Source organism: Miniopterus natalensis, chromosome 13 (assembly GCF_054644295.1).
Source record: "Miniopterus natalensis isolate mMinNat1 chromosome 13, mMinNat1.hap1, whole genome shotgun sequence".
In the NCBI taxonomy this organism is placed as follows: Eukaryota; Metazoa; Chordata; class Mammalia; order Chiroptera; family Miniopteridae; genus Miniopterus; species Miniopterus natalensis.
This window is the reverse complement of record NC_142093.1, coordinates 24,573,887-24,586,390: the sequence shown is the minus strand read 5'-3', so window position 1 is coordinate 24,586,390 and position 12,504 is coordinate 24,573,887. Positions and strand designations below refer to the sequence as shown.

At 41.9% G+C, this 12,504-nt stretch overlaps 1 protein-coding gene across 1 annotated transcript in view; it reads left to right on the top strand.

Moving 5' to 3' along the window:
- The first annotated feature begins 5,739 nt into the window (after positions 1–5,739).
- FBXO11 (F-box protein 11) overlaps positions 5,740–12,504 on the top strand; it is a 78,048-nt gene continuing 71,283 nt past the window's right edge. The window contains exon 1 of the mRNA XM_087823537.1: positions 5,740–5,808. The gene's annotated coding sequence lies outside the window, so the exon portion shown is untranslated. The remainder of the gene's footprint in view (positions 5,809–12,504) is intronic.

The following is a 12,504-nucleotide window of genomic DNA, read 5'->3' as shown; positions in this document are numbered from 1 at the left end:
TTTTGTGTAAGTATCCACTTTAATTGGTTGTTGGTTAAATGACCAGCCATCATTACCTAAAAGATAAATTATAAGTAAGGATATGAAATAAAAATAATAAGAAAAAATAATGCTAGTAAATAATACAATAATTAATAAATAATAATACAAGAATAAACCATGTTTTGTGTACTCACAACTGTAAGCCTACTTTTGCCCACCCCTGTATTGCTTAAGTGGATAAATCCCACACAGGAGGCCTTCTTCCATCAGTTTCAGCCCATTCCTGATTTCTTCCTGTTGTTCTGCCTCTTTTCTTTGAGGTTGTCTTCCCTGCACCCTTTCAAAATTTTTCTATTACCTTTCATTTCCTAGGCATATTTCCTTACAACAAAAGCCATACCTGCTTCCATACATACAAAGCCTGTGTAATCTTTATAATCATCAAGTAAGGCCTGAAATAACACCCACAGCAATAACAACAATGGCTAACAGTTCACTGAGTGCCTACTATGCACCAAGCACTGTTCCAAGCATTTTATAGGTATTAATTTACTTAATCGTCACAAAATCCCATTAAATTAGAACTATTATTACTCTCATTTTATAGATGCAGGAACTGAGGCACAGAGAGATATATATAATTTGCCCAAAGTCAGACAGCCAGTAAGTGGCAGAGCTCCCTCTTGGTCTTCCGCTCTGACATCTGCCCATACTTCTGTTTACCGACCAGTTTTTCCACAATATAACACACTGTTTTTGGTCTGGCCTAGTCTCCTCGAAACGCTTGGAAATTGGGTTCTGCTTTTAGAAAGCAAAAATAAAGATTTACAGCTAACATATAGCCCATCCTATATCTTGAACATAATTAATTTAATAGTGCTATATCTCTATTATTCCACAGGAATGGTATTAAAGTTCGGTTCTATAATTCTTTAAAGATAACCTCAATTATGAGTATCACTGAATTGTGTGGCTACCAGGTTTTGCCACATATAAATTTAAATCCTTAGTTCGAAGTTAATTTTCACTGCCTAACTGATAAATTATTATCTGAGCATGTACTAAAGAATGAATTTTTGCAGCTTAGTGAGATAAGTCATTCATACTCTAACAAGGATATTTTAAACAGAGCTGGTTATTCCTTCAGGAAAACCATATTCAGATCAAACTAATTTCCTAAATGACATAAAAGGAGTGAGCAGCTTTGAGGTGTCTTATGTAACTGAGTGCTGACATCTTGGGACTAGGTGATGGAATGACAGAGGAAAGGGAAGCTGAATCTTTGAAATAGTAAAAATTATCATTTAAAAAATCACAGTAAATATCACTTGCCAGGTATTAAAATGATTAAAGGGCTTATTTTTTCCACACTCCTATTGTGATAGGTTTTATAAACAAATAATTTTAAGTACACTAACCTGTTAAGCACCAGTAATTAGTTGAGAAAAACAAACACAAATGTTCTTGAAGAGAGAGCAAACCCTAAGGGAATTTAGTCCTCTGAAATTATGCAAAGTATATGCTGAAATCATTCTGGGAGACTCCTACCCCAAAGAAAAACCCCCTTTGTTTTCTCCTGTTTTCTTTCACACATAAATTCTATGACAGCTAATTGACAGGAGTATTTGCTAACACAGGTGGACCCGGCGATGGATAAAACCATCTGGAATATTTTGGGTTTTCACTAGAAGAATTAAGAGTCTATAACACTTGTGCATAGAAGGGGCACTGGACTGGCAGGCAGTAACTTTGCTACTAAGTAGTTATGGGATTTGGCTTTGTCACCTCAGCTCTTTGAATTTTAGTTTCCCAGTCTGTCAAATACAGAAATGATCTACAAGGCCTGTTCTAAGAACTCCTAAGTTCCACAATTTTAAATTTAGATGGTTTTGAACACTTTTGCACAAAGAAGACTGTAACATTTAATTTCATGAGATAAACTAAGAATATGTTATACAGAGATAGGATATTTTTTAATATCTCTCAATAGATATTCCATTATTGATAACCCAGTCTCTCAAACAACCCATCAAGCCATCGTGGCTCCAAGAAAGGGAGCAGAGCATATGCCACCACAAGAATGAAGAGGAAATGGTACATAAGGAATGCTCCTTATATAGTACAGGAGGAAAATCCATCTCTTGTAGCCCTGAGCAATGATGGAAAGAAGAAAAGGTATGAGATCCAGTGTTTACCTTCCATCCTTTCGCGGGGTAAAAACTAAAATTGGTGTTACATAGTTGAAGTATTCACACAGATATAGGGAATTACAAGACCACTGGGGAGAGGGGTTTGCTTCCCTGGGCATGCCTGCGAGAGGATGAGTCCTCTGTGACCTCTTTCAGCTTGGACAGCATGCTCAATATGATGTAGGGAGAATGACGCAACATTGGGGGAGGAAGGTGGCTCAATGGAAGAGTCCAAAGCAAGGCTGCTGGCTCCTCAAGGACTCCAGGTGGTGTTCAGGGAATCCAGATATCTCATTGGAAGAGTGAGTGGTGCATGAGAATCAATGGACCTGCAGAGGCCTGTGGTCAGTACAGAGGTTGCAGTGTACAGGGCAAAAGGACTTCAGCAAAAGAACCAGTGAGACATCTGTAAAGGACAGAAATTCCTAGTTTTACATCTGGGGCTAGGAGTCCTGCTTTCAGACCGTACCAGCCACTCCATACCACTGGACAACACAGGGGCTGGCATGCATAGCTCAGGCCCTTCCCTGATGCCATGTAAGCTTTTCCCTCTCTCCGGGCTGCTACCAACCCACTAGTAATTGTGTGAATTAGAAAAAGCTCTCCCTTTCTCAAGACATTTTATTTCCATCACGAAATTGTCTTAATATACATACTGGTTTTGTTGGAACAAGGCATCTTACTGCTGCATGCCAAAGAAGTGTCATAATAACTTAGAAATCTAAGGTGCCAAAGATGTGGAAGACACTCCATGTATACCTCAGATACAACCTTTGACCCCACACACATCTTGGAATGAGAGGGAGGTAGGAAAATACAACCTAAAAGATTCAACATTTATGTTAAAAAAAAAAGAGAGAGAGAGAGAAAGAGATAATGTGGGGACTCGAGGTTAAAAATTACAGAAAATAAACAGTGTTTTCTTTGTACATCTGAATTAATAAAATCTCTCATACCAAAATACAAAATCTTTATGACAGATTTTTGCTTTTCATTTTTTTGGTATTTCCCGTTGCATCTTACATAATAATACAAAGAAGGAAATAATAAATGCTTGTTGAATAAAATAAATTTTATAAGTCCATTTCTATGTATAATTTTCCTTTTCTCCCCTATATTTATTTGAACCAAATCTAAAATCGTACCTATTTGCACCTAGCTAACAACCATAAAAATCCAGTTTTTCAGTTGTTTTCTAAAGCCCTCCTCCTCAAATATATTTTTTAAGAAGGAAACTTAGATCTAAGTGGTCTCTATCTTCAGGACCAAAGAGAGGTCATCTGAAAATTACAGAATTTTAAAACACTGGAAACAGGATTATACAGTCCCAAATATGTCCTTATTAAAGGTATTAAAGGTGGGGGCCCCCTGATATCCATAAAGATAAAGTAATTCAGAGTTACATATCCAATCAGGGACGCAAACATCCTACACAATACTGTTCACATATCCTTGCCCCTCTCCTTCCTCCGAAACTACACTTTCTCCCTCTCGGCCTTGTTTTACCATACTTCGTGACCGCTTAATTCTCTCAAACCTGGACAACAGTGGATCAAATTCAAATGAGAGCGAAATCACCCAAAGACCTGAAAACCACAGAGCCAGGTACACTGCCAGTTCGACACATCCATAAAATGATAAACAAGAGAGAGCAGATAATTGAGAAAGGGTACTTTTTCAGTCACCGCAACAGCAGCTAGGGAATAAAAATGCGTTTTCCTTGGGGAGAGATTATCCTGAGGGGATGAGATACAAAGTATAATTCCTCTTGCGTTTTTCATTTTCCTTTGAGTTTGTGGGCTCAAAAAATATTTTAAAATCACATGAACAATCGTAACCTAAACATATTTACTTCTCACCTTCTCTCACATATTCTCCCGAACACTACATAGACCACGTATCCACAACAAGTAAACTTACCAAAGGTCTACTGCCTATTAATCAAAACCTTCTCAGGACACACACGACTCCCCTTAAGGCTGCGATTCGGAGCCGCCCGCAAACTTCGGTCACCAGGCTCAGGCCGGGGCTCCGAGGTTTGCAAATCCCCTCAGCTCGGCCGCACGGAGGGCGCAGACTCTCTAGCGCTCCCTACAGCTCAGACTTTGAACCTACCTACCACAGAAAACCCAAGTTACCGAAGATCAGCTCCTTTGCTCCACTTTTTTTTTTTTTCCGCTTAAAAAATCGGGTGGAGGGGGCTGGGGGGGAAAACTGAAACGGCGAACCCGAGGATTAATCACTTCTCCCCATTACATCAGCTGCCCCCGCCCTTTCCTCCGAGAACCTCCTCTCCTAGAATCGTAGCTACGCACTAGCGCTCCCTTCGCCCACCCCCTGCTCTATTATATGCCCCGATACCTCCCCATTATCGCCCGCCCCACCACACTCCTCCTTCCCTCCTTCCCCCTCCTCGGCGGGGGAGGGAGGAAACCCAAGAGAGGAAACAGGGCGTTGAAGGAAGAGACTTCGCGATAAGAGCGGGGGCCCCATTGGCCCGAAGGTTGTATGGGCCTCTCCCATTGGCTCCTCGGCCAGAATCCCCACCCCCTCCCGTCCCCGCCCACCCACCCCTCCCCCCGCCGCCCCGTGGCCCTCCCCCGCGGTCCTGGCCAGCCCCGCGACGGGGAGGGACCGACTGGGCGAGTGGAGGCTCCGGCGGTGTCAATGGCTCCTCCTGCCACGGAGCAGCAGCAGAAGCCGCGGCGACAGGGCTGAGGAGGAGGAGGAAAGGCTCCTTTAAGGAGGAGGAACGACGACGCCTCTTTTTCCCCCTATCTCCTCCTTTCACACTCATTTCCCCTTCGCAGAGGAGAGAAGGGGGGGAGGAGAAAGAAGAGGCCGAAGAAAGAGAGAAAAAATTCCTCTCAGAAATCTCTTTCAGGGGGTGTGGGGGGGAGGAAGAGAAAGGGAAAAAAAAAAACCGGGCGCCCCCTGCTCCCTCCCTCCCTCCCTCCTCTCCCTCTCCTTCTCCCTTCCTCACCCGCCCGCCCACTGCCCCCGCCGCCGGAGACGCCGCTCGGGAGTCGGCCGGCCCGGGGTCTGTCTCCTCAGCCGCCGACGCCGCGCTTCGCCTCGGGATCCCCAGGCGGGCGGACGCCCTTTCTTTCTTTCTCTCGCTCTGCTCGTCTTTCCGTCTCAGTCCCTCGCGGCCGCCCCGCCCGGCGGCCTCGGCCTTCCCCGTGCGTCAGGCCCGCCCGCCCGGCCTCGCCTGCTCTCGCCTGCCCTCCGTCTCCGCGGGCCTTTCTCTGGCTTCGGGGTCTCGCTCGGGCCCTCCGCCCTCACCGTCTCCCCTTCCCCTCGCTCCCTTTCCTTCCTCCCCTTCTCCCCACCCCCTTCTCCGGCCCGGGAGCTCGCTGTGCGTGTGCGTGTGTGTGTCCCTCCGCCAACGCCGCCACCTCAGCCCGGCAAATGAACTCCGTCCGAGCCGCCAACCGGAGACCCAGGCGAGTGTCGCGGCCGCGCCCGGTGCAGCAACAGCAGCAGCAGCCCCCGCAGCAGCCGCCGCCGCAGCCGCCCCAGCAGCAGCCGCCGCAGCAGCAGCAGCCTCCGCCGCCGCCGCAGCAGCAGCAGCCTCCGCCGCCGCCACCGCCGCCGCCACCGCCGCCCCAGGAGCGGAACAACGCCGGCGAGAGGGGTAAGGCCGCGCTCCCTCCCCGCCGCCCGCCGGCTCGGGCGCCCGGCCGTTGGGGACCCGCGGGAAGGGAGGCCGGGGCGAGCGGGGGCGGCCGGAGCGCCCCGGGGGTGGGCGACGGAGGCTGAGCGGAGGCGGGTCCCCCGGTGCCGCAGTGTCAGCCCGACCCAGGCCCCGGCCGGCAGGAAAAGCCGCGGCTTCCCCACTTGCCCTGGCTCTCGCTCAGGCCGCGCTTTGTTTGGTTTCGGGGCTCGGCACCCTCTACCCCCACCCATCCCTTTGGCTTCCTGACTAGCTCACGGACCCCCAGGAGTCTGTTGATGGCGGGGGGGAGGGGGACGGGGACGCGGGGGAGGCGAAGGTTGAGATCTCCCCCTTTTCAGCTACCTTCCTTGGTTTAGTCTCCCCCTTTCTTGAGGGTAGGTGGGGGAAACAACTGGGAGTGATCAGGCAGTGGGGCTGGCTGGGGAACTTGTTTTCCCCCTTTTCTCTGTTAGCCTCCCCCTTCCTGTGGAGGAGGGGAGAGGGGGAATCGGAGTGGTCCGTAGCGTTGGCCCGGGAACTTGTTTCCCCCGCCCCCCCTCCCTAGTCACGGGGTAGGGGGAGCAGCGACTCCTCTCCCAACCCCATAATGTTTGCTGCGCAGTTTGGCTTTAGTTACAGAACCCCTGGCAGGACCCGTTAAATGAAGACCTTTAAATAAATAAATATAGAATCCATCGGCCATTTCCAGCCCCCTCCCTCGCGTGCGGTGCAGTTACCCTTAACGTTCTATCAGCAGCCCTCGCCCGCTCTCCCGGCGAGCCCCCGCGCCGCCGTGCCGCCCTCCGTCTGCTAGTGGGGTTTGAACGCCCGTTCCTTAGAACTGACCCGTTGGTGTGTGTGGTGTGTGTGTGTGTGTGTTGTGTCCAAGGCCTAGTGAAATGTGTCATTTGGACCCAACTGTGCTTCTCTGTCTGGTAACCACCATTGTCTAAGGGCTGAGGCTCCCGGGGGTTGGATTCTTGCTTTAGCAAAAATAATGTTCAGTCCTACTTTGACGATGTGGTTATTTTGGGAGGTTTATGAGGTTGGGTGTTGCACCTTGGTCTCCAAACGTAACTATTCTCTTTATTAATTAGCTGCTCTCAGTGGGGTGGAGGTCAGTACCGTATTTATGTGTGCGGTTGTTGTTTTTAGGAGGAGGGGAATTGTTAGGAGACATTTTGCGTGTTTTCGTTACCGGATTAAGGTTAATTTTACATGCGTTGGTTGTCATACCTCTTTTGATTAAGGGAATTGAGATTAGCTGCCTTTTAAAAATTATACATTCTTTCCTTAAAAACTGTTTCATTGTTGTACTTGATCAGAATACTTAACAAATGAAAGAGGGAGATGATAATCTGAAAAATAGTTTTTAAGGGTTTTCACTAGTCACTGTTGCAGATAGTCCTTGAGAAAGCAGTTTGCTATATGTTACTTGAAAGAATGTGATGTTTCAAGCCCGGTACAGGTCATGTGCAACATTATTGGTAAATGTGTTTTAATGATTCTTTGATACATTTACCAATTTTTTGTAAATTAAAAATATTTGTAGTTTCATCATTTCCTTTCACATTTGCATATTAGGATTCTCTCTTCCATTCAAATAATATTCAGGTCTCCTTCCAGAATTGGCACTATATGTCATAGAATTGCCTTTTTTTTTTTTTTTTTTTTTTTGAGAAAACAATGCCACTGGGTTGAAATCCTAGCATGATAATCTATTGCTAGATGTAAAGCTTTTTCAAGATGTACTGATTTGTTAATACCATTAGCACTGAATCACATTCTTTCAGCCAAACTTAATTTAGTCCCATTGTGTGTTTTTAAATATTTGTTCTGAATCTCCTTTTCACAATTTGTAATTTCAAACTTTGTTGAGGTACTTTTGTCTTGGACACTTAATTTGTTTGAAATTATTAGCTACTAAAGAGTCTGTTTCCTTTTGAAGTAAGTTGACTTGGTTGTTGGTAGTCACATGCCAGAGTGTCAGTTTTCTTTTCATTGATGTCCATAAGCTGACTAAGTTATTCATGGATCAAAATTTTAGTATGTATGTAACCAAATGGTAAATCAAATTCACTGTAGAATTGTTGCTTTGCTTCAGCTGTAGAAGTTGTTCTGGAGATTCTATGTTGGCACAGAGGGAAAAGAACTTGCTGATTAGTCTTCAGGGAAAATGCTATGTGTCTTTTAGAGGGCAAATAAATGGCCTCAAAATGAAGAAAATGAAGATGAATTAAAAGGCTAAAAATTATATTTTGCTAACTTTATGTAAAAATGTCATTCTTTGAAAATTGGCGTTTTGTTTACATTTTTTAAATGTACAGTTCAAATAATGATAAGAAGTTAGACGAGAAGAGTACTTTTTATTTTAAAAGTTTTATGGAGCATACAAAGTGTGACTATTTCTGGTTTGGATAGGAGGTTTTGTTTAAGAATATGCTGGGTTTCATAATTTTGGCAAGGCAATTAAGGAACTACGTGCATGTGCATGCATGTGTGTGGGGGGGGGGGTTTTACTAAGTCTTAATGGATATGTAACTCTCGCATTAGGAGTCTTGGATAGAGTTACATAATTGTGGATCAGACAACTTTCCAGGTAGGGAATTGAAATAAGACACTGTTTTAAGATAAGTTAATTCAGTCTCTATTAAAATCACTTATTTATTTTACATAAAGGATGGGCTTTTTACTGGAAATAAAATAGTTACAAGATACAGTATATTTTTCAAGCAAAAATTCTGTCAGAACTGGTTTTTAGTTGTTTCTTCGCCCACAGGTTAATTGGTCTGAAAACTTTCTTGACATATCCTCAAACACAACACACACACACACACACACACAATGGCCAATGTTTGAAGAAGAAAGAAACAGCTTCATAGAGTGAAAGCTTATGAGGACTTTTCAAAGCCTTCCATGGGAGAGAATGTCTTATACTAATAGTCCACGAATCATTCGTTTTTTTCTTTTAATTTAAATTCCTGAGTTTAGGATTTCACATAACATTTTAAGGTAATAGAAAATAATTTGTGTTGCACATAGGGACACTTTGATAATATATTCCAGAGTCAATGAAACTGAAAGTAGTATGAGGTTGAATATTTTATATTTTTCTTTTTAAATGCTGAAAGTATTTTAGCTTTTGCAACTTGTCCTCCTGAATTTCTCTTGATGCCTATTTGGTTGGTAGTGATTTTCTAGAAGTATAAGGAAAGCTTACAAGTCTGCAGAAGTGCTATGTATTCTGAGCGCTTTCAGTTTTTAGTTGTTAGAATTGATTACTTCGAATAAGTAATAAATTCATATACCTCCCCTCTGCTACCAAATTCTCCTACCTGGAATCAATACTGTTAGTTTCTCATTTATTATGTTTTAATAAAAGATGAAATTTGATATCTGAAAATAATCTGATATGAAAGTTTCTGAAAATAGGTGTGATTTTTCTAATTATTGGAAAATTCATAAGATTATTTTGAAGTGCTGAAATTTTAACTGTGATCATTTATAGTTCAAGAAACAATGAATACATTGTATAAATGGATTTTGCTATTAATTTCTAGTATGAAATGTAGAGTAAAAACTTAGTCTCTCAATCCCATACGTATTTGTGAGATAAAAATATCACCTATGACTCTGAAATTAGTTTTTTTAAACTGAATTTTTGGCAATGATTCAGTAGTATAGTATTACATGAAATATTCCTGATGGAGCTGCGTATTTATTATATGCAGCAGTCAAGAAACTCCTTAGTGTTCTAGCCATGCATGCTAATTATACTTTCTGTGGTATTGTTCTGGCCCATGATAATTTACCTTCAGGTTTTCCTACTACTTGTAGAATAAGGAACTTCTGCAACCTTTCTAGATAGATTTCTGAACAAGGAACATGATTTTTCCTGTTTAGGAATTAAGTACTGTGGGTTACTGTTCTCCCATCTGATGGCTTAAACCTTCAAAACATTTACATCCCTTGAGAGAAAGGATGCTTCCCAACTGTGTGGTGTGGTGTGTGTGTGTGTGTATGTGTGATAGAGCCTGTTTTCTCAAAACTTAGAAGTTATTTCAGGAATAGAAATGCGATAATGACAATGCTGATGTCAAAAGTTATGCTGGTTAGTCCTAAGGGTTGTCCCTGTACTACTTTTCTCTTTCTTTACTGGAAATTCTGGCAAACCCAAGGAAAGGCCAGCAACCTTGGAGACACCAGGTAAGGCAAGCACCACCAATAGATCCTGACTTGTTAGTGAGGACCCTTGGACTTAGATTGGGCAGAATTCAAGGCTAGTGAGTATTTTCTTAGTTTTTTTTCCTATTTGTTTTAACTTTGAAAATAATCTAAACTAATGAGTTATTTCAACTTGAGTTCTCTTATTGTTCCCTATTTATCACTAAAAATTACTGTGTCTATCTTGTCCCACTGGTCTCTGAAGGATTATTCTGATTTAGACTTTTCATTTCACTAATTTATCAGCCCTTTGAATTGCATTCTTGTCTTCCAGAGAACTCTGGTTAATATCTGAGATTGCTAGCAAGTTACCCCCAAATTGCAGTTGTTACTTTCTGAAAATAAAATTATAAAGAAGTAAAATATAAGGGATGAGACTTTTGAATGATATAATGGAAAGAGCTTAGAGTTAGATCTATCTAGACCTGGGGTCTAATCCTGGCTGCACTGCTAAGGAGCTGTTTGACATAGAGCAAGCAATAACCTCTTGGATCCTTACTTCATTATCTTTTAAATGAGGATGATAACACTTGCTTTATGGAAAACTTGTGAGGATAAGAGATAGTAAAGTACCCAGCACATGGTAGATGCTCAATAATCAGCAGTTCTTTTAAATATCAATAGTAAGGAATGGAGTTGGCTAAATCCAAGAGATAAAGTGTGCATGAGTCATTAAAGAGATTCTGGCATCCCCCAAAATGCAATCTAGGTGATTTGTAAATCACTGATCTTACTCTAATGAACTGAAATATTCTTGGAAGAAAGAATAAGGAAACAGAAGAGACGGAGTAATGATAAACATTGTTTCTGCTTAGGTACTGGAGTCTGTGCCAGACACTTTCCTATGAACTACCTCATTTAACCCTTAACAGTTCCATAAGGTGGACATTACACAACAGTGAATATGCTTAGTAAGTAGCAGAGAAGAATTTCAAAACTAATTGATGTCACCTGGTTTTTCCATAAACAAGGGTAGATAAGGAAATACATTTGGCATAAAGTCTCCATTATTTTCAGGGAAGGGAATAACCTAGCCCTTGCAGCACATCTGTCCCCTATCCTATCCCATCTATCCTATTGGAGACTGATCTGTAGTCTGATGCCCTTGTTGTTAAATCATCTGGTTTCACATTTTCTAAGTTAACGTTCTGATCATAATTTCACCTCTCATGAAAATCTGTCTCCAGAGGAGATTGCACTGATTGGCCAGCATGTTTTTCCAGCTTGTTGATGAGATCACTGAGCACTCATTGTACAAAGAAGGGTGGATTTCCCTTCAATTACTCATAAGTTATGAATAAAGGGTGTTGGGTCATTTTAGCTCATAGTTATAGACGACTGTTTCAGAAAGGAAAAAATGTGAGTTAAATTAGACTTCAGCAGTAATTCTGACAGGTTTGTAGACTGATAATCCTTTTCTCACCACAGTTTGGTGCCTTTACATGCATAGGTTGGGGTTTTGTATATGTTTGTTTAATACAAGATATGTGCTTAAACGTAATCCTTAGAAAATAGGGAAATGAAACCAGCTAACTTCCTTTACCTAATTTATTTTAGTTGAAGTCAAATATCAAAAATATTTACTTCACTTTGAAAAGTAATGCATTGTGTGTGTTTTTTATTTTAAAACACCTAAAATAAGGTAGCATGTTAAAGCAAATATAAGTTCTGTATGTATTTGCTTACTCTCCCAATTTCTAAAAATATAATTGTCAAATGTTCTGCCCTTCTAACAAATGGAAAATTGTGTGACTGTTTAAAAAAGGAAAAAAAATATGCTCTCTCAATTGGTGGCTAAACCTTAAAAAACATTAAGGAATACTTCCACATCTCATGAGAGAAGATGTGTCATTCATCTACTTTGTGAAGAGAGCCTACTTTCCTATTTCCTCAAAGCTCGGAAATTATTTAGTGATAAAAATGGAATTACAGTCCATATTTAAAAATTATTTTTCTGGTAACAGTGATAGTCTTAGTTTTACTGTTTTCCCCTCGTGTACCACAAAGTTCATTTTCCAGATGGTCGAATGGGTTGTGCCAAAATCTTTGACTGTTGAAACTTTTTTATTAGTGTGAAATGAACTGGCTACTAAATGAGTTCAACCTCTGTGGCATTGGTTTCTTTAGTACCATGTATTGATAACTGACTTGAATCAGCTTAGCCTTTGCTGGCTTGCCAACTCTGTTTGGGTTTAGATCAGAGAATTATTTTTTACTTTCAAGTATGACTGCACCCATGGTCTATAACATAGTATATAACATATGTAAGATGTGGCTTTATGAGAATCTAACACTTCAGAGGAAGAGAGTGGGGAAGGGGAAGAGCATATAACTTTTTTATTCACCTGTTATATTTTGAGATGGGCAGGGTTGGTATAGAGTATGGTATATAATAATGTCACTAGTAATTGTTTCTTAACACATTATTGATAGTATCTTTTTGAAAAAATA